This window comes from Grammomys surdaster, unplaced genomic scaffold (genome assembly GCF_004785775.1).
Source record: "Grammomys surdaster isolate TR1022 unplaced genomic scaffold, NIH_TR_1.0 225, whole genome shotgun sequence".
Lineage (NCBI taxonomy): Eukaryota > Metazoa > Chordata > Mammalia > Rodentia > Muridae > Grammomys > Grammomys surdaster.
Window position 1 is genome coordinate 2,031,087 of NW_021604670.1, and position 24,685 is coordinate 2,055,771.

Consider the following 24,685-nt stretch of genomic DNA (forward strand, 5'->3'; position numbering starts at 1 on the left):
ATTAAATTCAGCTCTGTAAGTTTATTATAATGATCTGTATCTGAAAGTAAATATATAACTATAAATTTTTGTTCTTTGAGATTATTTCGCAATGATAGTCTATAGCCCCCATGTCCTTTATGGTTATCTCAGTAATAAAATAAAAGAGGCTTGGGATGTGCTGAAGATTCATAAGAATTTTTATGACATGATTCAGGTAATTATTGTCACCACACAATTTAGACAGGGTTTATAAAATCATATGAATTTAAAATGTTATATAAATATGTAATGCATAGAGTAATCACCTTGAATATTAAATGTATTTACCCAAAGTGTAAGTAAAGAGCTTCTAAGAAGCCGTTCCAATTATCCAGGTAAATACTGGTGTCATGACTGCATTTCTTTTGTTGTTTCGTGTCATAGAAACAAAACTAGAAATATTACCTTATGATGAAGGTCAGAAAGGACATCACCTGAAGCCTGCCCAAATCTTCTGTAAAAGTGCTACTGTCCTAACATCTCTTTTTGTCAATATTCAAGGGCTCTCTGGCCTCTCTTCAGGAATGTACTTTTTCTACAAAGAGATTTTACTTAGTGGAAAGTGAAGGCTATGAAGTCACTTTTAGGGAATGTGTAGTTAAGTTTCTCTGTTTTTCATCAGTTTAGGAAACAGATGAATTAGTGTCTCTGTGAATTCATATAAAACACTTACATTCCAGGGAAGTACCATCTTTGTTTTGAATGAGATTTAAATGGGCATGAATGTGTTAAGATTCTGAGTCACTGATTTCAACTAGATGTGACTATGGACTTGCTTTTATATTTTTAGTTTCTAATTAAAAATTGAGCACCAAAGATTAAAAACTTACAGCAAACTAATCCTGGGTATTTTGAATAGCCAATGATTATAGTAAAGATAATAATGGTGCATTGTAGCAATATGAACAGTCCTGTATTTTGTGTATTTTGTCTCAGTTGATCAAAACAGTCACCAAGCATTAGAGAGATTACTACCTATTTTATATGTGGGTAAATTAAGACTTAGTAAGATTTAAAGGCTAGAATCCATTACTCTTGTGAATGTTGCTAACAAAAGCACCCTCACCATCCCCATACCTACAGCCATCTAAAGTCCAAAAATTGACACCTTTCACTGAAATGGTAGAAATATGGCCTTCTTTAGAAAGTGAAGAGTATCTTTTCTGGCTGCCAGATATACTTTTGCCAGTCTATGGGGGTGCTTTCTGGTCTCATTGCCTAAGGGGTTGTCTGTTTCTTAAGAATAGCTGTGTGGCAGTAAAAAAAAAAAGTGTTATGGCAAGATGTAAATTAGGAAAGCATTTATTGATGATAGACAAAATGATTAGTGACTTTCTTTTGTTGTAAGCAAGCAAAAGAAACGCATTATTAAGTAGTACTAATATGTTTTCAGACTCCATTTAACCATAGGGAGGAACTAAATTCAAGGTCCTAGGTGAGCTTGGGACTTCCCAAAACCTGAACAACTTCTATTATAAGGAAACAGTTGTCTGAGTCCAGACATCTCAGGAAAACATTGTATAGGAACAGTTGTCTGAGTCTACATATCTCAAAGACAACTTCCTCATCTTGCTGGCAGGATCAAACAAGTCCATGTTCTCAGGCCGAGGAATCTAGTCTCAACCTACTTGATGAAAACTCCATTGCTCAACCTCTTATATCAATATATGGTTTGACAATGCTATAGCCTTTAATGCTCTCCATCACCTTATGACATCCTTTAAATATGCTGTGCCATTTCTCTTCAGGGCACAGTTCAGCTTCTGAGTCTGTTCTGTGTCCCTGATTGATCAGTAGCAGCTTGATTACAATAAATTTTTTTCACCTTCATTGACCTGGTGTTTGAGTTATATTAGATTTATGTTGAATTTAAGCAGACCCTCCCCCCAACACTTTACATCTAATACATAAAGTCCACGTGAGTTTCAGTAATTCAGATGAAATTAGGGAACTTTATGGTCACCAATCATCCTCTCATATCTTTGGAAATTATCATGTTGAGTTTAGACTGGTGGTTGTCAACTTTCCAAATGTTGCAATTCTTTAAAGTATTCCTCATGTTGTGGTGACCTCCAACCATAAAATTATTTTTGTTGCTACTTCGTAACTAATTTTGCTACTATTACGCATCATAATTTAAATATCTGTTTTTTTCTGATGTTTGTAGGAAACACCTATAAAAGGGTCATTTGACTCTCAAAGCAGTTAAACCCACAGGTTGAGATCCACTGGTCTACATGGAAGATGGAATTCACTTAATGCCTGATACATTTTTAGAAGAGAAAATTTACATCTCCAGAAGCAAATGTGGCCTACAACACTGTCTCTTTTGGTACCTTTCAGGAAAAATTTCTGAAGTGTGAGAATTCACATTTATTCTTTATTGATCCATGAATTACTCATACCAATAACAGCTTGTATTTCTTGGACAAAATTTGTATTATTCTTCTTCATTAGTAAATACCAAAAATCTCTAAATAAAGTGCTGCATTGTCCCTAAACTATATCCTTGGGTATTCCTACTTATCCTTCATAAATGCCTTAATTCATGCCACCTTCACAGGAATTACGTTACTGCCCATAACCCCCCTCTGAAGTAAGTACTAGTGTTATCTTTGTCTTGCAGATGAGAAGGCAGCTGATGTTTAGAGTACTTAGTAACTCCTATTCCACACATAAATACTGGTAAATCCAGAATGCAAGTTCAGGTATTATGACTGTATTGTTTATGCTACTAACCATTATGTATCACAGTCCTGAGAAAAAAAGGATTTAGATTCAACTACCACTAATCTCATATCTCAAAGTATTTATAACTCCTGTTAACGAGAAATTTGTTACTCAGATTTTAGTGTAACATTTTAGAATTCACATCTGAGGAACACACATGGCTTGAATAAATAGGCAGCTGTATGTATGTATCTGCTTAAAGAGGCTGGGTTTGTGAGTCATTGCTCTGAACATGTTGGGACCTCTATGATTAGCATTGAATCCTTCGTGTTTTAAGTTAAGTAAGAAACCTGTTGTTTTAATGAGGAATTCTCCAGTTGCTGATATAGCTTATTGATTTTTAGGAGGCTAGGCCTTGATGGAAGAAGTATGTCACTAAGGGTAGGCTATGGGCTTATATAGCCTCATATTACTTTCAGTTTGCTATCTCTTCTTCATGGTTGTGGTTGATATATGACCCTTCAGCTTCTTGCTTTTCCAACCATGTCAGTAGTTTGCTACCAAGGCTTTGCCAGGGTGATGGATTCTTCTTATAGAACCAAAACAAACTCTCTTCTCTAAGTTGCCTTTGGTCACAGTGTTTTATCACAGCAACAGAAAGTAACTAATCCACTACTCTTATCTGCATTGATATTAGCATTGCTGTGGATCTGAGAGTCAAGTTCTGATCTGTTTCCCATTACTATGAGTTATAGCAGTTCTGACCCCAGTTGAACTAATGAAAGATGAATCCATATTTCATAGGCGGATCTGGAGCTCAACTTATGCAGCACCAAGATTCCTAGTTGTGTATATATCGCTATTACCCAGTTTTTTAAATTGCTTGAGAAAAGATCAGTTATAATATTTCTTAAAAGTAATAAAAATACAGAAGATATAAACCCACACTTTCTGTCCTTAAACCTCACCAGGCAAAATAGAATCTGTTTAGTCTGCAGTAATTTGGCAGCTTCAGTATTGAAATGTGTATCACTTTCTGTTATTGAATTTAGAGCCAAGTTCTTATCTCTCCTTTTGTCTTAAGATATCTGCACAGATTTTGTTGTGCAATTAGTACAAAATGTTCTCTTTGAGCTTCTGTTATTTAATTTAAAAGAATCTTGGAGTCCTCAATTTTTTCACCTTTCATGAGTGCATTTCTGTTGAGTCTTTGGTTATTGTGATTATTAACCATTAAGAGACTACTAAATAGCAGATAATATATAAGTTTGAAAAACAGTGTCTCATTTCTTTCTTCTTAACACTTACCTCATTCCCACTATTTCTTTCCACTCTAGTCATTCCTGAAGGTAGAATGTTCCTGAGACATACATAGTAATAAAAGAAGAGAAAAGAAAATATATGGTGAAAGGTTTCTTTTCAGGACTTTTTATCCTCTAAAATCTGACAGTGTGATGGAACACAATAAAATATGAAGAGTATCCTGTTTGCAAAGTCTCTGTTTATGATCTAAAATCAAGTTAACCATTTAACTAGTGAATCCTTTGAGATTTCAGTATCTTCCATTAGTGTTCTGTATCTACTATCTCATTCCTCTCTTATACAGATTCTCCATCTGTGGACTGGTCCACCCAAGTCACCATTTTTTTCCTGAATTAAGATATACAGCTCTGGAAATTGTGTTTGTTAATATATGTTTTAAATAATGAATGAATAATTAGATTCTGGATCCAAGTATTGGGATTTAATTTCAGAACAGACTGAGGTAGCTGATGGCAGAAGGAAAGAAATGCATTGCTTTAATTGTGCAAGGCCATTCTGTCATATGCTTATAGTAAAAGGTGTGTGTGTGTGTGTGTGTTTAACAAAGTACATTTCTTAAAGTTAGCCTTTAACAATTTGATCAATCCCTGGCAGTTTTATAAAAGTCTTCTGTGGCTAACCACACTAAACAGAACCACTTTCCCCCCCCCCCTTTGTAAGCTTTATGGTATAAGTCCCAGTAGTTATACAGTTTTAGAAATAAATAAATAGAGAAAATTCATCAAATAGTAGATTGATCAAGTTCAAAACAGATTCTTGCAGGAAATGTCAGCATATAACGTGGGTTATCTTGCCCTGAAGGCATTGACTAATGCAAATCACACAGACAAATTCCTTGGCTCTGATTCTCCGTTCACCTAGCATTTCTAAAATTATCTTTTATCATCTAATGTATGTTCATAAGACTTAGAATACTCTTATCATGTGATGTTGGGTTAAAACAGTTTCTACTGTTGATTAATTAATTTATAACTTTCCATGTTATTCTCTAGAAGTCTGTTTGATATAGACTACCCATTTATCTCCAGATCTGATATATTAGTTTTCTGAGTCTATGTAACTGAAGGCCAGACCTTAAACAGGGATGAATTCAATAAAGGAAATGTCTTTCCAGTCTCTTGGAAGCCTGCCTGCGTACTCCTCTGGGGATAGTGTCACATCTCTGTGTTATTTCCAAATTCCACAGTTGCAATTAGAAGAGAACTCAACACATAAAAATGTGTTTTGTTGTAGAGAGTTTGTCTCCTTCCAGATCAATGCGCAGAGTGGTGGAGTATTTTTTGGCATTTTTAATTTTTTTTCCACATGTTTTTCTTCTAAGTTTTAATGAACACTACTTTTAGAGTTAATCAAGGTTAAAACTATATCAAATGTCCTGGAAACTGGGCATCAGCAAGGTTCAGATAATATTGGCAAAAATGGAAGGAGAAAGACAAGTTCATCATCACGTTTTATAGTTTACAAACAGGCTTCTTTCCTTCTTCATTAAACATGTTTGATGCTGTTCATGCTGATGCCAAAGAAGGTTAAACACAACTTAGGTGTATTTTTAATTTGTAAGAATGTTTAATACAAAACCAAATAAACATAACCTCATGAATATGTAGTATTCCTGACAGTAGCTAAAACGAATTCTGGTCATCATTAAAGCTTTCCTATAAGGTCAAAGTTGACTGTTTACTGATGAAAGTGTTGTGCATGTTTTTTGACACTGTTGGAATTGTTTCGAAGGAGCCATTTGTTTTCTGAATTCTGCATTCTGTCTCTTCTTTCACTCCATTTCTGGCATCTCTATGAATTCTAAGACTTGGAAGGTCTGGCTGGTCCTGAGGTCCTTCTGTCTCAAGATGGGGATTTCTGCCACAGATTATTCAACCTGTGGTGGATAGATTTAATTGTTCTATACTATGAACATTCCTTACAACAGTGATCAGGTACACACACACACACACACACACACACACACATACACACACATACACAGAGTAAGGGGGTTGGATAGCTCATAGAACCAACAGAGCAGCATTAGAAGCTAATGGAACACGTGTGGTAATAGAAATCGCATGTCTTCTCTTTTTTCTTTCTCTTTTAAGTCATTAATTTCCTGTGCTATAAATACAAACCCACTTTTAATTCTTTAGAAAACATAGAAATGTTTTTATCCAGTATCTCTTCAGATGATGACAATTTTTTTCTTGGCCTGGGAAGATAGTACAGTGTACTTTCTCTGAAACTATGACATGAATTCAGATCCTGAGCATCCATGTAACATAATAACATAGCTGTATGGGCCTGTAACCGCATCATTAGATAGTAGAGACAGGATTAGATTTTTTGGATTTAGAGAGTACACAGGCCAGGCAGCCTAGATGAACCAGCAGGCATGCATTTAGTGAGGGACCTATCCTTAGGTGCTAAGAGAGAGGTGATAGGGAATCTCTGATGTATTTCTTTGCTTCCATATGTGCATACACAGGTGTAGACATCCATACTCATCATGTACATATACAACATATAGAGAATACAGAGAAAGAAAGAGAGAGACAGAGAGACAGAGAGAGAAACAGAGACAGACAGAGAAAGAGAGTTTTTAAAACTATTTCCATAGCATATATACACACATACTTTGATTCAGCACTTAAAGGGAATATGTATTCAGAGAGAACAAAGTATATTTCTAAGGCAATTATTCACAATTTTAAATGATAAAGTTTACTACCATTAATGGCTTCCTGACTGTCTGCAGCAGTTTATGATCTATCCACATTTTCACACATTGCTAGGAGAAAAAGGTAATATTATTTATTTGAGATTTGGATAAAAATGCTATTAAGTGCCTAGTGGATAACATCATTTGTGAATACAGGTTTACAGGTCTTTGGGCATATATAAAAAAGGAGAACACAGGTCAAAAATCACCACATTTGGGTTTTAATAGCTTCATAATAATGAACCACATTGTATTAATTTGAGAACACTAAATATATACGTGAAGTGAGAAAATGATGAAGTCATTATACTTGGCTGAAATGTTAAAATAAATTAGGTCATTGCAGTAACCAGGAAGACATGATGCTGGAGAAATAAAAAAAAAATGACTATTCCAAATCCACATTGTATTCATTCATTCAATTATTCAATTTCTCAATAAATAATTTATCTTGATATGGCAATTTTATGCTGTCTCTCAAGTTATTGTCATAGACATCCTAGGGTGATCCAAGCCTTCATTAAGATTTTCGTCTAGTGGGAAGATAGATAGACATTACCCCATGTGAGTGTGCACATATAAGCTGCCCTAAGGGACAGGGAAGTAAATCACTGGGGGGGCCCTAAGGCAGAAGATTGAAGCCTCAAACTTACTCAGGATTCTGCATATTGCTTCTCAAAGTTCTCTGATGAAAGATAGCATTTGATATGTGAAGCATAAACTAAAGTTCTCAAGGTGAGGGGAGTTAGGAGAGGCCCATGTACTCCAGAAAGCGGGAAGGGATGATGAATATATACTGAGTCATTAACTGAAATAAAAACCATTCATGAAGTGTAGGAATCAGATTGACAAAATTTGTTAGGCATGGGAGTTATTGGTCAATCGAGGAAGAAAGGAGAGCCACAGAGGACCTTGTTTCTTTTGAACTTCAGCCTACAACCAGCTGAAACTACAATGACTTAGAAAAATGTTTAGGATTCTGAAAGAAAAGAATATGTTAGCAAAGAATACAGTGAGGATATACTCTGAAGTTTCAGGTCCACAGGAAATTACTAAATTTTCTGATTCTCCTTTAAGCCCTGTAGCTCGAGGTATTGCAAAACAAAACAAACAGTTGGCATGGTCTTTCCTCCTCTAACTGGGTGAATTTTAGATGAAACAGTTCATCCTTTTTCTCTTTAAAAAGCACTGTAATTCTAATTCCTCCAATTTGAGTTCTTAGTGATGCTTCTTGAAAACATAATCCAGGTTTTCTCCCTTATCCTCCAATCCATCAGAGTAATTGCTAAGCATTGAAGTTTTCTTTGATAACCATGCTGTCTTCTTTATGGTGATATTCATTAAATTTGAGTAAAATTATTCACCATGTTCTGTATTATATGGTAAATGTGACAGACATTTAGGTGCCTTGAACATGGTAGATTCTTGATTAAAGCAGTTGGGCACTGAAGAGAGTGCTCAGGAGTCAAGAAAATGTTTTACTCTTGCAGAGGACTCAGGTTCAGTTTCTATCTTATACATGGTAGCTCAAACCATTCAAAACTCCAGTTCCTGAGATGTGAATAGCTCTTCTGGCCACTGTGGGCATCAGACATGTATGTGGCACACATACATATATGCAGGGAAATACTCAAATTAATATATGAATTTTTAAAAATATGCTAAAGATGAGTACAGAGTGAAAGTTTGATTTCTAAGCAAATGTTACCTCTAGTACTCATTACTTCTGTAAATTTAATGTCTTAGTCTCTACACACATGGAAATTACCTTTTAAAATATGCCATAAAATAATGAATGTACATCATCTTGGATAATCAGATACATTCATGCATCAATTTTTTTAAAGTAAAGCAATTCATACCAACTGAACACATTTTAAACTACTCAGTTTATAGATGGATACATTATGCCTACATTAATTCAGATATCTTTATCTGTATCTTCTGGGAGAAAAAAGAACCCAAGTATAATTAAAATACTGAGGATATAATAGTATTGATTCCCACATCAATTTACTTTGCTTCTATTCTTAATTTCCAAAATCTTTTCACCTTAATTTTCTTAACAAATTATGAGGAAAATTCTCCTAAAGTAATAATATTGTTATTAAGCATTTTCTTTTTTCCAGGCCTCCTGTATGTATAGTCTGCTTAGATAACAGAGTCTTCCACATTTTATTCATTAAAGAATTAGATTAAGTATTTAACAATACTTAATGTTTTCCTAAGCATAATAATAAATAGTATTATAAATGATAATAATATTATAAATGACAAACCAGGTACTCTTTCATAGAGTAAACATGAAATTTACAAAACAATTGTCTAAGGCATAAAAAAAACGGGACATAGTTAGCAGCAATTTCTCATTCAAAAATTAACTAGTTTCTCTCTTGTTTTCTTTTTCTTATTCTAATAACTAAAATGACTTGGTAAAAGTTGCCTTTCAGTTAGCATTCTAGGGTATAACTGAAAACAAGAGATTAAAAATTCTTGCTTTATGTAAAAATCTTAAGCTACGTTGATGCAGTAATAATACATGTGAAAAAATAAATAAGAAATCATGATGATATATCAATGAATACATGACAATTAAAGGAATTTCTATAATACCCAGGAAGAAATGGACTATTTCCTAGTAATTTATGAGATGGTAATGTGTGTATAATTCATTTATTTTCGTTAATTTTGCTGTAGTACCTTAATGAAATACTTAATTTTTATAATCGCATTGAAGAATCTTTAGTATATGTATTCATTTGTGTGTTTGCATATTCAGGCAACCATACCACAGTACATGTGAAGATGTCAGAGGTCAAGCACCAGGGTGACTTCTCTCTTTCTCCCACATGCTTCCAGTGATGGCAGCAAGTTAAGCTATCTTACCAACCCCTATCAGGAAATTTAAAAGCATGTTATACTAAAGGTTTGAGTATTTGTCTCAATAAATTATCAATGCTGTAATTAAACAACAGAAGGTGATAAAGAATATAAGAAGATCACCATATTATAGAATATAAAGTAGACATGTTTAATTTTATTTATTTCACCCAATATTGGTAATGCTTTGGGAATTATAAGAAAATGTGAAAATAATATAAGCCAATTTCTTACATTTTACATATCATAAACATAAGAACCAGAAAATTTAAGACCACACTTAGATCAAAGGTTCACCTTTAGTTTAGCAAGAATTAGACTAAAGCATTTTCAACATACATTCACCCACTAAAATTTGTATATATTTTGGTTATCTTTAACCTGAACCACATATTTATGTGGTCATTTTTCAATCTTTCAATTTTCAAGGATCTGTCTGCCTTTCAATTCTCTGTACATATACTCAGTTTCAAACTCATAAACCTTTTTATAGTTCTTAACTTCCATTTAATTATTTATAAAGTAAAAATTAAAACTGTAATTTTAGAAAATTCATACATGTACACAAAGAAATATGAATATATGCCCCATTTTCCCCATTATTCCTTCCTTATCTCTTAAGTGTGACATCTTCCTCATAATTTCATGTCATATAACCCCCCATAGTCCAGTTAAATCTGTGCATGTGTTTGAGTCTATACCATCCACTATACCATCCACACTCTAAGAGGAAAATCTACCGGTGGCCATAACTTCAACAAAACTATCTTTCTTTAAAATACCATATACTGCCAATTTCTCCTCAGTATGGTGTGGAGCCTAGATATTGTCCACTCATCTAGGCAAAGCTTTTTGTCTATCTTGATCTTATGTTAAGTCTTATAGCTACTGTGAGCTCATGATTTTGACAGACATGTCAAATCAAGGAGACAGTATTTCACATTCTACCTACTCCATGTTGTCAAGCTCTCATGGTGTATCTGCCTCCTCTTCCACAGTGTTCACTAGGTCATGGTGGTTAGAAACTTACTGTGGTATGATATGATGGTACAAGGTCTTGTTTATTGCTGAACATTGAAGCTTTATTCTCAACACTTTAACCCATTTTGCATATCTCACTGATATCTGTCCATTTCAAAAGGTTTTCAGACTCGAAGTTTGCATATGTCTATGTATAAACAAATATTTAGAAGGCAACTTAACAACATGGGCATATAGCAAAGTAACAATAGCAGATTCATCAATAGTAGGGCACTATTAGTCAGGTATGTGCTTATGATCAGGTTTACAGCATCAGATATGAAATCCTTTCCTATGAAGCAGGCCTCAAATTCTATTAGTTATTTATTTCCTAAGAGCCATGCCACTGTTGTAAAATAAGCATCTCTTGCAGAGCAGGATCCTTGAGGAAATGAAAGTACAGCATTGGCTCTGAATTGGATAGAAAAAGGGAATCTCTGGTCATGACATCATTGCCTAGGTGAGCCCTACTATGCTAGCTTCTTTGTGATCTCACAAAGGACCCGTTTACAAGCTTTGTTCTAAGCCCACTAGATTATTATTCAGGATATTGACTTGGGCTTTCTTATTCCATTTAGCAATATCTCTGAATCTCACCTCTGAATTCTGTCTTGGTCAGTGTTCCAATGCTGTGAAAAGACACCATGACCATAGCAACTCTCATAGAAGAAAACACTTTACCAGGACTTACTAAGAGTTTCTGAGGTTTCTGAGATTTGGTTCATTATCATCATGTCAGGTAGCATGTCAGAATACAAACAGACATGGTTTGGAAGAAATAGGTTAGAGTTCTTCATCCAGATCCATAGGAAGCCATAAGAGAGAGACTCTTAGCTTAGAATGGGCCTTTCAAACCTTACAGCCCAGGTCCAATGACACACTATCTAATTTTTTCAAATAGTGCCACTCTCTGGTGATGACGTATTCTAGTCTCTGAATCTATGGAGCCGTTCTTACTCAAACCACCACAGTAACTTAACCTCTAATATACCTGTAATTCTTCCAGAATTTGAAACAGGGCTACTTCACCCTGTGTTCTCATTTTTAAGTAATACTTTCAGATCTTTACATTCAGTGATCTAAAAGAAAATGTGTACATCGTCAATATCACAAAGCCGATTAAATATTGAAAGGGACAAACTTTTCTCAAAATTTGGATCCCTTCTGAGGACAAATCTGTTTTCCTATCACATACCCAGGCTTTCATCCTCTGTAATGTAGCTATTTCCTCACAATTAAAACTTTCACTCCTTGAAGAAGTGGATCTCATAAGCATCATGAAGCAACAAAATTTACAAGACCCATGAAGGATATGAAACTTTCCTACTTCAGGTACTCCTAAAAATCACAAGATTCATAAGGTCCTGTCCTATGGTTATGACCAGTAGTCGTTGCTGTAGGCAGGAGGCTGTGCCATCAGACCATGTACTTTCCAGTTGTTCAAGGACTCCAGAGATACAGCTTCTAGAAGCTGTTGCCTCTACTGAGATGGGCTTTTTAGTGATCTTGAATCACTCGTACTTCTGTGTGTAACTTTTATTCACATACTTATATGTAATCACAATACAATCATTTGTCTACAATTAGGTGTTATTGTTTTTTCAGCGTGTTCTCAGTGTCCTATCTGGAATGAATACATGTTAGTTCTAATCTCCACAGGAAGAGTCACACAGCAGTCTCCTTTGCTGAGTGAGAGAAAATTATAATAGAAACAGTAAAATGTCTGAATTATAATGTAGAACTTCTGATGATCAATGAATTAATATAAAAAATTTTAAATTACTTTAAACCACATGAAAAAATAGTTGTTTTGTTATTGTTATAGAACTTTACATTTTTATAATTTGACCAGTGAGTCATAAATACCTGAGCCAAACAAGGGAATATCATTAAGATATTTATGTTGTCAAAAATATAAGTAGTTTGAAAAATAATAAATTTTGTCCTATTGACAGTGTCCTTTACCTTACAGAAGCTTTTCAGTTTCAAGAAGTCCCATTTGTTACTTGTTGATCTTAAAACCTGAGCCATTTGTGTTCTGTTCAGGAAAATTTCTCCTGTACCAATGTGTTCTAGGCTATTTCCCACTTTTTCTTCTATTAGACTCAGTGTATCTGCTTTAATGTTGAGGTCCTTGATCCACTAAGACTTGAGCTTTGTATGAGGTGATAAATATAGATCTATCTGCATTCTTCTGCATACAGGCCACAAGTTAGGCCGGAACCATTTGTTGAAGAAGTTATGTTTTTTCCACTGTATGATTTTGGTTTCTTTGTCAAAGATCAAGAGTCCATAAGTATATGGGTTTATTTCTGGGTCTTCAATTCTATTCATTCCAGTGACAGATCAATCTGTCTCTATACCAGGACCATACAGTTTTTATCACTATTGCTCTGTAGTATATCTTGAGGTCAAAGATAGTGATTCCCCCAGAAGTTCATTTGTTGAGAATTTTCACTATCCTGGGTTTTTGTTTTTCCATATGAAGTTGAGATTTGTTTTTTCCATGTCTCTGAAGAATTATGTTAGAGTTTTGATAAGGATTGCATTGCATCTGTAGATTGCTTTAAGTAAGATGGTCATTTTTATTATGTTACTCCTACTGAACCATGAGCATGGGAGATATTTCCATCTTCTGAGGTTTTCTTCAATGTATTTCTTCAAGGACTTGAGGTTCTTGACAGATCTTTCACTTGCTTGGTTAGAGTTACACCAAGGACAAAATGTCCATGTACAGGTTGGGAAAAGATATTCACTAACCCTATATCTGATAAAGGGCTAATATCCAAAGTATACAAATAACTCAAGAAGTTAGACTCCAAAAAATCAAATAATCCAAGGTACAGAGCAAAACAGAGAATTCTCAACAGAGGAATATCGAATGGCTGAGAAGCACCTAAAGAAATGTTCAATGTCCTTAGTCATCTTGGAAATGCAAATCAAAATGACCCTGAGATTACACCTTACACAATCAGAATGGTTAAGATCAAAAACTCAAGTGAAAGCACATGCTGGTGAAGGTGTGGAAAAAGAGGAACACTCTACCATTGCTGGTGGGATTGCAAATTGGTACAACCACCCTGGAAATCAACCTGGAAGTTCCTCAGAAAATTGGAAACTGTTATACTTGAAGACACAGCTATAACACTCCTGGGCATATACCCAAAAGATGCTCTACCATACCACAAGGACACCTGTTCCATTATGTTCATAGCAGCCTTATTTGTAATAGCCAGAAGTTGGAAACAACCCAGATGTCCCTCAACCAAAGACTGGATACAGAAAATGTGGTTTAGTTACACAGTGGAATACTCTTCAGCTATTAAAACCTCACAGACCATATGAAGCTTAACATGGAGGAAAGCTCAAATGTGGATACTTAAATACCACTTAGAAGTGGGAACAAAATAATAACAGGAAACAGAGGGATGGAGGGAGGGCCCTAGGTGGGAAAGGAGATGGAAAGGGGAGAAGGGGGATAGGATAACGTATGGGAGTAGACAGGAGAGAAGCCCAGAAGGCTAGAGAATGAATAGAAATATGCAACAATAGAGGAAAGGGTCAGGAGAACCTCTAGAAAGTCCCAGAGACTTGAGATTTGGGAGGCTCCCATGACCTTAGCCGAAATGTCCAACAGTGGGGAGATAAAACCTATAGAGATCACCTCCAATACATATATATGGCCCCCAGTCGAGGCATCGAGCCACCTACCTATCTTCAAAATTTTTGACCCAGAGTTGTTCCTTTCTAAAGGAAATGCAGGGGTAAAAATGGAGCAGAGACTGAAGGAAAGGTCATCCAGTGACCAGCCCAACTTGGGATCTATCCCAAGGATTCCAAACTTTGACATTATTACTGATGCTGTGTTGTGCTTCCAGACAGAAACCTAGCGTGGCTATCTTCTGAGAGGCTCTACCAGCAGCTGACTGAGACAGATGCAGAAACTTTGAGCCAACCATTGAACTGAAGCTCGAGATCCATATGGAAAAGTTTGGGGAAGGATTGAAGGAGCTGAAGGGGATTACAACCCCATAGGAAGAACAACAGTGTTAACTAATCTGAACCCTTCAGAACTCCCAGAGACTAAGTTACCAACCAAAAGCATACATAGGATGGTCCATGGTCCTCAGCACACATGTAGCAGAGGACTACCTTGTCTGGTTTCAGTGGGAAAGGATGTATCTAATCCTATAGAGACTTGATGCTGGGGGAGGGGGTAAGGTAGGGATTGGGGAACACCAACTTAGAAGCAAACAGGAAGGGAAAGGGGGCAAAGAACTCAGGGAGGGGGCCAGGGAAGAATAATTAATCTAAAAGAAAAAGAAAAAAAAAGAAAAACAATGAGTTTGCTAATTTCTGAAAAAATATTATGTACTCTGCAGTTTCCTCATTGTAAAGCTTTATCAAGTACCAAGGACAATTTTGAGACTTGCAATTATTTTGTTCCAAAAAAATAGAGATATTTAATGGTTTAGAAATCATTAAAATTACTTTCTATATCTTGCAGAACTCAAGAGGTAATGTGACCCCTCTCTTTTAAGTTCAGGATAAGAAAAACATTGCTTTATATGCAGAGAGAAATGCTAGAGTATTTGTGTGAAAATATTGAGTGTGGGAAAATATACTCTTTGGATGGGTGCTAAAAAAACAGAAAGAAAAACAAAACAAAAACAAAACTTAACCCTTAAAACCTACCAATAAGTTAAGAAGTAATGACTTAATTAATTATCCTTTTTTTTCCTCTCAAGATCCACTGTGAAGGACATAAGAAACTGTCTGTGAATCTTATTAGCTTTATGAACTTTCTGCCCAACCCAGTGGAGAAAGATAATACGAAGTCATATAAGGTCAAAAGAGGACTAGCTAACCAAAGAATTTAAATCACTTTCAAGACCCCAAATAATAAAAATACATTGAAGGAAATAAACACTTGAGGAGAGATGTATTGTAGGACTTTCAGGGCATTCATCAGAAAACCTAAAAGAATTTTAATTCTTTATGTTTGTTAGTCATTATCTCCCTCATATCTAACCAAACTCCTTTCATTCACAAGCATAAAGCTTTTGGTTGTAATTCCTATTTTATACATGCACAGAGGAACTTCCAGGAGGCTTAGAGTGATACATTACTAAGTAGAAGAGCCCAGGAAAGCATCAGATTCTTTGGCTCTTAGTTGTAATGATAGCGTTAATTGAAGATCGCTATCAGACTGAAGAAATTTTCCTTTTCCCCAGATTTTGTTAACTTTTGATATGATTGGCTGCAAAATTTTGTCTAGTTTTTTTCTTTTTTTTTTCTGCACTGAGAAAGTCATGAAGATTTTTTCTCCCTTTATGTGCCTGTTTAGTTTAATTACATTTAAAATATAAAAACAAATTTGACTCCCTGAAACAGTCTTCTATAGTGAGAATTTTGGTTTCTTAGAGAAATAAAGAAATATTATAATAATGTGTTTTTGTTTTAATTCCAGGGGTGGAATGCAGGGCTGCTTCACATCAGCTGACTAGGATTTGCCTCCTCCTCTAGCAGCTGCAGATAATTTCTGCAGTTGTGTGACACTTGGAATTTTGGGGATTTTATGAGGGTATGTAAATGCTTGGACCCTGAGAGGTGGTGAGTTTTGGTTAGACGGGATTTGCTAAGTAGTCATGTGCAAAGAAGAAACAACAACATCAAGATATTCGATATCCTGATAACAAAGATCATACTTTCCCCAAGAAACTCGATGCCCCTAATCAGTAGGAAGTAGTCTATGATAACATCACCCCTTTTCTACTCTATCCATTTTTTGTTGGGAAGCCATACCGTTGAGGTTCCTGACTAATGTGATGGAATAGCCCCATGAGCAGAGTGAAAAATGGAGGTGTTCCCTCTTCTCTGCCTGTCTCTATCTGGGGAGCCCGATTCCCCACATTCTCTACCTCAGGAACATAATGTAGCCCTTGGCGAAATTACAGATTCACCTCTTTGTTTCTTCCAATAAGAACCTGTCCAGCAAGCGCAGAGAATCCCTCTCCATGCAAATGAGGCATTCCCAGTGCCTTAAGCCCCAACCAATGTACACTCACCTGAAAAATCCCTTCCGCTCTTCCAAAGTTTATATAGTCCTTGTTCACCCACAGTAAAAGACACACAAGCTATTTCATTGAGTACTTTCTAAAGGAGATGTAACAAAATCCTCAGAAAAGCTTCCCCTCTACCCCTAGCAGAGTTCAGATCCATACTGATACCCTGCTGACCCACCCATTCCCAGAACAGCGTCATCGTTTCCTAGCCAGTGTACAGGGAAGTGACTGCATGCTAAACCACATTCTTTTCTCTCGTAACTATTGGTAGGGCATTGAGAAGATTGAAAGGAAGTAGAGAAAGATTAAAAAAAAAAAAGAGCCACAAAGTAGCAAACACTGACTATAGTCTTCATTTGGAATAATTCAACTTTTATATACTGATATAGCCAATTCACTTACACTTTGTTGATACTGAACTGTTTTCCAGTATATTCTAAAAATATATTAGTCTATGCTTTTCTTTTAGTGAAACTGTGAGACTAGGTAGAATTCTTAAAATGTCATGAAATGCTGTTTTCCCCCTTCTTACGTATGTTGCTTTTTTGAGTTTAATAAATTTTCTTCACTGCTCTTTTTATGAAGTTCATCAGTGAAGACATGCAGACCTGGATGCTGTCTTGGGAGAATATTTACTGCTTCAACTTTTTAAAAAGATATACAGTCTATTCTGACTTGTTATTGCTTTATGCATGGGAGTAGGGCAGTATAAAGTCATCTGTCAATCAGAACTAGACATTCAGAGTCATCCTTTGACTAGCATAATCTTCATCAACATAGGACTCTAATAGAACTCATACTATAGTTTCAACTGTTTGTAGGCTGAAGTTCAAAAGAAACAAGGTCCTCTGTGGCTCTCCTTTTTTCCTCACTTGACCAATAACTCCCATGCCTGACAAATTTTGTTAATCTGATTCCTATACTTCATGAATGTTTTTTATTTCAGTTAGTAACTGAGAATGAATTATTCTTAATATAAATATAAACAGTGAATTAATCCAACAGCTGTATTTTTTGATGTTATGGTAGTCCCCAATAAATTCACAGTGAAACCAAGATTGTTTTAAACTGCACCTCAGTAAGCTGAGCAATTAAATGATCTGTCTTTATTTTATGCTAATCTAGCTACCACCTAGCCCTATCCTATGATACATCCCAAGATATGAGGGTAGAGAAATCAGCATTTAAATAACCTAAGGGTAAACTTTATACAGCAAAAAAGACATTATGCCCATAGTCACCTATCTAGACGATTGATTACAAAGGGTCTCATTAATCAATTGTTATCCCTGCTTTCACGCTTGGCCCACTTTTTAAAGGTTATTTTCAACCTGGCAACCAAAGTAATTCTTCTAAAAGGTAAGTTTAGTGTGTAACTTAATAGTAAAACACACCAACAGATGATACTTTTCACATTCTTCATATGATCATCATTAATACAATTTTAAGCAGTGCTTTTTAGACTTTTGTGAGACCCTATAGGATGTGGCTCCCTCTGACATCTCTCCTTCCATCCCCTAAAATTCTTTTCCTTGCTTGTGTTGCTCTTCTATACTCCACTTTTCTTGAACATGCCAAGCATCCTTCTTCCTTTATCCATGTTGCCTCTGTGTCTAGTATGTTCGTCCCCGAAAGGGCTCTTGTGTAGGTGTTTGTCCATGTTACAGGGGCATCAAACATTCTTTAGTTTTTCTTTCTACAAGCCATTGAGTTTTTTTCTCTGTCTTTGAATAGGGAGGCTAGAGACGTTTCCATGAGAAATTAATTCAGAAAAGAGAGAGAGAGAGAGAGAGAGAGAGAGAGAGAGAGAGAGAGAGAGAGAGAGAGAGAGGATGAGAAATATTCTGTGGCAATTAGATTTGGGTATTTTTTTTAACTCCACTTGCTTTTCCATTCAGAGATAAAATTATCACAAAGAAAACCACACTTGAGCTTGTAGACAGATACTTCCAATGCCCTCTTTGGTGCAGTTTTATATCTGTTTCCTTGTGATGATTCAAAATAACCAACTCTGCAGATTTATAACTTAAAAAAATACCCAGTGTGTATGCTTCGTGTGTGTGTGTGTGTGTGTCTGTCTGTCGATCTGTCTGTCTGTCTATCTGTCTGTGTTTGCACCATATGCATGCCTGATGACTGCAGAGGTTGAAAGAGGGCTTCAGATCACTGGAACTGGAGTTACAGACAGTTATGAACTACCAAGTGGCTACTGTGAACAGAATTCAGGAATTCTGAAAGCACAAATGACTTTATTTGGCTAGTCTTTTCTCCAGACCCAGCTTGTAACTATTTTTGTGTTTACTGCTCTGGTGTCACTAGGAGTCCAAACTGAACAGTTGAAAGTTGAATGGAATTCTTACTGTGTCTAATCCACTTCCACAGGTAGAAGTACCTGCATTCTTTGATCCAGAATCTCTTAGTCGCACAGAGTCAAATTTGCTCAGACTTTACTATCATGTCATATTGTTGATCAACTTTTGACATAAAATGGAATTTGTTTTTCCTCATTAAAAAACTTTTAATTGCATAGATGTTGATCAGATGTGTTTATATCCCAAATTTATTATGCACCACATTGTCTTTGTGAGTTTTCCTAGGAAGATATGAAGAAACTTATTTTTATTCCAGATAGTAAGAACTTCATTAGTCCATAAAACAGATCCTCCTGTCAAAATATGGCTTGGTGAGCCAAACTGAGACTAATTACAGGAGCCCTGAAGAATCAAAGGCAGTTTCCATGGAATTAAGATGCAGCATAGAAAACTCCTGAAGTGTTCCTCTGTTTCCACACTACTTGTAAAAAGATGCTAGGCCCATTATTATCATCTGTTTACTCTCAATATAGGCAGGGAAAGAGAGGAGCCTCAGTGAAAATTACTTGAAGGACCTTAGGCAACATTTTTTGAGTCCTTTGTCTCCATGATGGAATGTTAATAGACCCAACCCATAGTGAAGGTCTTTTGAAGATTATCAGAGCTGCTGTGATCTATGACACCAATAGTCATGTACAACTAAGAGGGAATAGCTCCCACATTTCTGTGGAAATCGGTTATGGGTGTTTTAACTAGCTATCCAACTTCTCCGTGGCTTTATGACTGTATCTTACATCACCTTAATTTTTGTTCTTTGGTGGTTTCTGTCCATGTTTCCATGTTGGAATTTCTGCCTATGCTGATAACAGTTTTGCAAATGCCAGCTTTACCTTTACCAGCTGCATAGATCTTTAGCCTGCCCTTTTTCAGGGTGACTATTCTCATTATTTACTGAGATTTGATCCTAGTGGGTAATTTATTAACAAATGTGAAGAATTTCTAGACTTGTTCATCAATTGCAGTGTATCTGCTTCAACTTTAGAAGTATATATCAAGGCATTATGTGGTGCTTACTGTCTGCTGGTCAAGAAGCAATGATTGTGACATGTTTTCTCCTGGTAGATCAGGTTGTCCCCCAGCCCCAACTCTATATTCTCAGTGTTCTATTCTTTTGGTTTGCCACTCTGAGATCCTGATTGTCTAGACATTTTATCCAAATAAACTTATTTCTTGCTAAATATGTCTAGTATAATCTTTTAAACTTTTATTGGGTTTATATCCATTAGTAGGTTGTTCATGGACAGTCTTGGTAAGGATAGAAGTAGTCACTGGCATTCAGTTAATGTCAGTATCTTACAGTGATTCACTGAGGAAACGGCACCAGAGAGGGAGTAATGGTGTGAGGGGGAAGTCTCCAGGTGCAAACTTGCCTGTAAGGTTTTACCCCTGTTTAGTTTCAGTCACTTACAAGAGACAATATAGAGTCACCAGGGAAGTGGAGAATTGTCTAGATTAAGTGGTCTATAAGCATACCTGTCAGAGATTGTCTTGATTGCTAGTTGTATTTCTAAGAGGCACCTTAAAGTTATCATCACTATTTCCTGAGCTGAACCTGGACTGTGTAGGAATAAAGAAAACAAGTTGAAAATTAAGAGATCAAGTAGCCCATGTGAGTATATTCCAGTGGTTCTCAGCCTTTCTAATGCTTTGATTCTTTAACACAATTCCTCATGTTGTGGCAATTCTCAGCCATAAAATTATTTTCTTTGCCACTTTATAATTGTAATTTTGCTACTGTTATGAATAGTAGTGTAAATATTTTTGGAGATGGAGTTTTGCCAAAGGCATCATCAACCAGAGTTTGAGAACTGTTGGCATACTCTATTCTCTCTGCTCTTGACAGTAGTTGTGATACAACTGGCTGCTTAAGTACTTGCCTTGACTTCACCACAAAAATGGATTGTTACCTGGAATTGTCAGCCAAAAATAAACCCTTTCTTCAGCTTTTGGTCAGAGAATTTTATTAATGCAGGAGAAATTGGACTAGAATAATTTCCTATGCAAAACTATCTTCAGCTGTGTTTGACAAGGTAGGTAAAGAGGAATTATTAAGGGAATGATGAAAGGCAACACGGAGGCCAAGGCGAATGGCCTTTAGATGAGAACTTTTTTCTATTCTAGAAAAGCTGAGAATTGCTTTTTTTGACATTAAGGTCATTTTCAGCTACTGAAATTGTAATATATATTTAAATACAAAGAATCAGACATTCATAGTCGAATCTTCAAAGAATTAATGGCTTTCTTATTGTCCGTACTCACAAATTTCAATTATAATATCTAGCTTTTACTTTTTGCTCTGATCTGAATATTTTATGTTTCTCATTCAGCTTCAAACACATCCTTTTATGTGCATGTTGAAATTGTCATTACCAATTAATACTGAATCGTGATGTTTTCTTATAAGACTCACGGCATTGCCAGTGCAGAGTTTAAGTTAAGTAACCATAGTAAAGTCTCAAGCAAATACAGTGTATTTTTATCTCATTCCTTGTATTTTGCTTCCATCAATGTCAACTTTAACCAACATATCTTTTACAAATAAATTGCCAATTTTACTGTATTTCTTCAATTCTTGCCTTTAAATAAGTGGTATCAGACAGTGTGTATATTCAGAAAAATTGTGACTGGCATTCACTCACAGTTTTGACAAAGGTTCTGGGGGTCTTGGGACATGTACCTACCTATGTGAACCCCATTTTTCTCAGTGGTATTACAAATTTATAATTCTCTTCATTAGAACACTGTAGGCATTTACTGAGAAAGTTTTCAAGTAGTTTAAAGTAGTTGTAGACTCTCAATGGATGCAGATTTTCTTTATTTAATCACCCATATCCTTTTTTCCTTGGCAAGTGATGTATCTGTAAATATTCTTCTATTTAATTCAACATATTACTATGTTCAGGGGAAAGTTTGGATATTGTGCTGCATAAAGGATGATGACCTATTCACTGAATGTTTTATTTTTCTAGTGACAGTACATTGTTTATCTCCACTTCTAAACAATATATTTCATTCTCTCTGGCATAGTTCAGTAAGAGCCTTGAACTGGTTGAACTGCAGGGTATGAAGTGTTGGGAGTACCAGGTCTTTTCTCTCTCCTATTTACAATAACCTGCATAAAATAGAACTTTAAAAATTCTTTAAAAGACAAAATGATAACAAATTATTTTCTAGGGAAAATCAAATTCTTGTATTGTATTTTATTTGAGTTCATTTTAGATATTGATCATTATTTTTTCATAAACCTATTCTTACAGCTCAATAATTTTCTCTTTTATACTCTTTATATTTTTATCTTACAACTTAGAAGAAAAGTTGGCCCAGTGGTTCTTCTTGAAGAACTGTACAAGTTCACCAATAAACCTTGAAAACTTCCCCAGAATGTGCACAATTATTATTATTAATTATTTCTAGAAATCAAGCTAGAAATAATACTGTAGAAAAGTATTTTATTCAAAATATATATGATGAAAATTCTAAACACAAAAAATTCTCTCAAATAATTCTGAATCATAATTAAATCAGTAGCATTTAAGAATGTCATAGTCAGCCTCTTCTATGAGTGAGTATTGCACATACATATCCAAACAACAAAATACGTAAAAGCTTTGTATGTATCTAATTTGTGCAGACACTGTAGTCTGTCCTTTTCCCATAAACACTATAATATAATAACTGCACTAACATGCATGGTGTTAGATATTATAAATATCCTATCAATTCTTATTAGAACACTGATGATATGTTTAGGGTTTATGCAAATGCATTGGATCTAAGGATGGAACACTGTGGAACCAACATGTCCTTTGTGAACACAAAGGGATGACTGTATGATTAGGAATTAGAGTGCTTCTATTAATTGGTACCTACACTATACTATACTACTACAACGCATGGAGTTAACTTACTAAATATGAGGTTAGTGATGGAACTAGCAAACACTATAAAAATGTTCATGTCTAATATAGTTATACTTAGTAACAAATGTTTCCTGTTACTGAATAGCTTGCTTTTTAAAAATATGTCTTAAAATTCAATTCCTTGAATATGATGGACAAGAAATCAGGAGCTGGCTGAAACACTTTGTCAGTGTGAAAAATGTTTAGTAGGCATCTACAAAGCAAATGGGTGTACTAATAGAGTGTTGTCTTTAGCAGTTTGCTAATAAATGCTTAATAGATATTTACTATATAAAAAGCACTACAATGGGCTATGACCATGACTTTGTCCCTGTTTTCAAGAATCTGATATGTTAGTGAAAAGGATAAAGATGCTGATAATTTGTGATTTCACATCACACAAGTTTGAATGGCTCAGATCAACAAAACAACTTACAGCAAATGTTAGCAGGGTTGCAGAGAAAGTAGAGTCCTCAGTCACTGTTGGTGAAATGAAAACTGTTGCAGTTACTTTGGATATCAGTGTGGAAGATTTTCAAACAAACAAATGTGAATCTATAATATGATCTAGCAGTATTATTCCTTAGATTATTTCCAAAGAACTCAACATCCCACTCCACAAACAGATCCTCAGCAATTTTCATGGCCACCACATTCACAATAGCCAGAAAATGGAAACAACATAAATGACCTTCAGCAGATGAATGGATAATGAAAATGTGTTACATATACACAAGAGAATAGTACTCAGCTATAAATAATAATAAAAGCATGAAATTTTCAGGTAAGAGGGTAGGCCATGAAAAATATTATATTGAGCAAGGTAATCCAGAAAGAAAAATCTCTCATGCTCATCTGTGGTTCTTAGCTCTTCAGACATGCTTATTCAACATACAGTAACCACTATAGACAAGAAAGTACAAAATGACCATAGGTGCATGTGGAAAGAAGTTGGGCAGGGAGAGGTATAGCAGGATAGAGGTATATAAGTTGGGAAACTGAAAAACTGGGAGAGTGCTATAATGACTCTAGATAAGGGACTGAAACCAATATGGTCTGAAGCGAGATAAGAAACAAATGACATCAAGGCTCATTGATAAATCCTCAAGGAATCATAATATTTCATAATTATCTAAAAGTATATAAGACACAAACACACACAATGGGGTGGGGTAAAGGAGGTATAGGTGAAGAGAAGGATGGGAGGCATTGGGGTTAACAATGAGAAGTTATGCCACTGGAGTTGACAATGATTCCCACAAGAACCATATTCTAATAAAAATCCCAAGTATCATGTACAAGAAACCTCCTTTTGAATGGTTGATCAGAGTAGTCCAAATATAAGTAGACCATTGCTGCTGCCCTAGCTTGCCTCCTTGTTACTTGCCTTCTTGTTACTTGAGAGGTCATAATGCTTGGATTATTCAAGCTGAATCTAAACCAAAAGATGACTTTTTGTTATCTAACTTGAAAGCCTAGCTTCCATGGTGCTGGAACTTATTATACAAGCTGTCAAGGGAGAGAAGCAGTAGTCCTACCCAGCTGAATAGTCCTACTGGTGAATCACAACAATGACCAGCATGGCAATATATCATAAAGCTGCAAAAAGTGGCACTCCCATGTTGATGGTGATCAATAACTCTTTAAATGGACTTAAGACCCACTCAATACAAAGGACATTATGCCTAGTACTGGACATTTAGACAGTTTGTCAAGGTTAGTGAG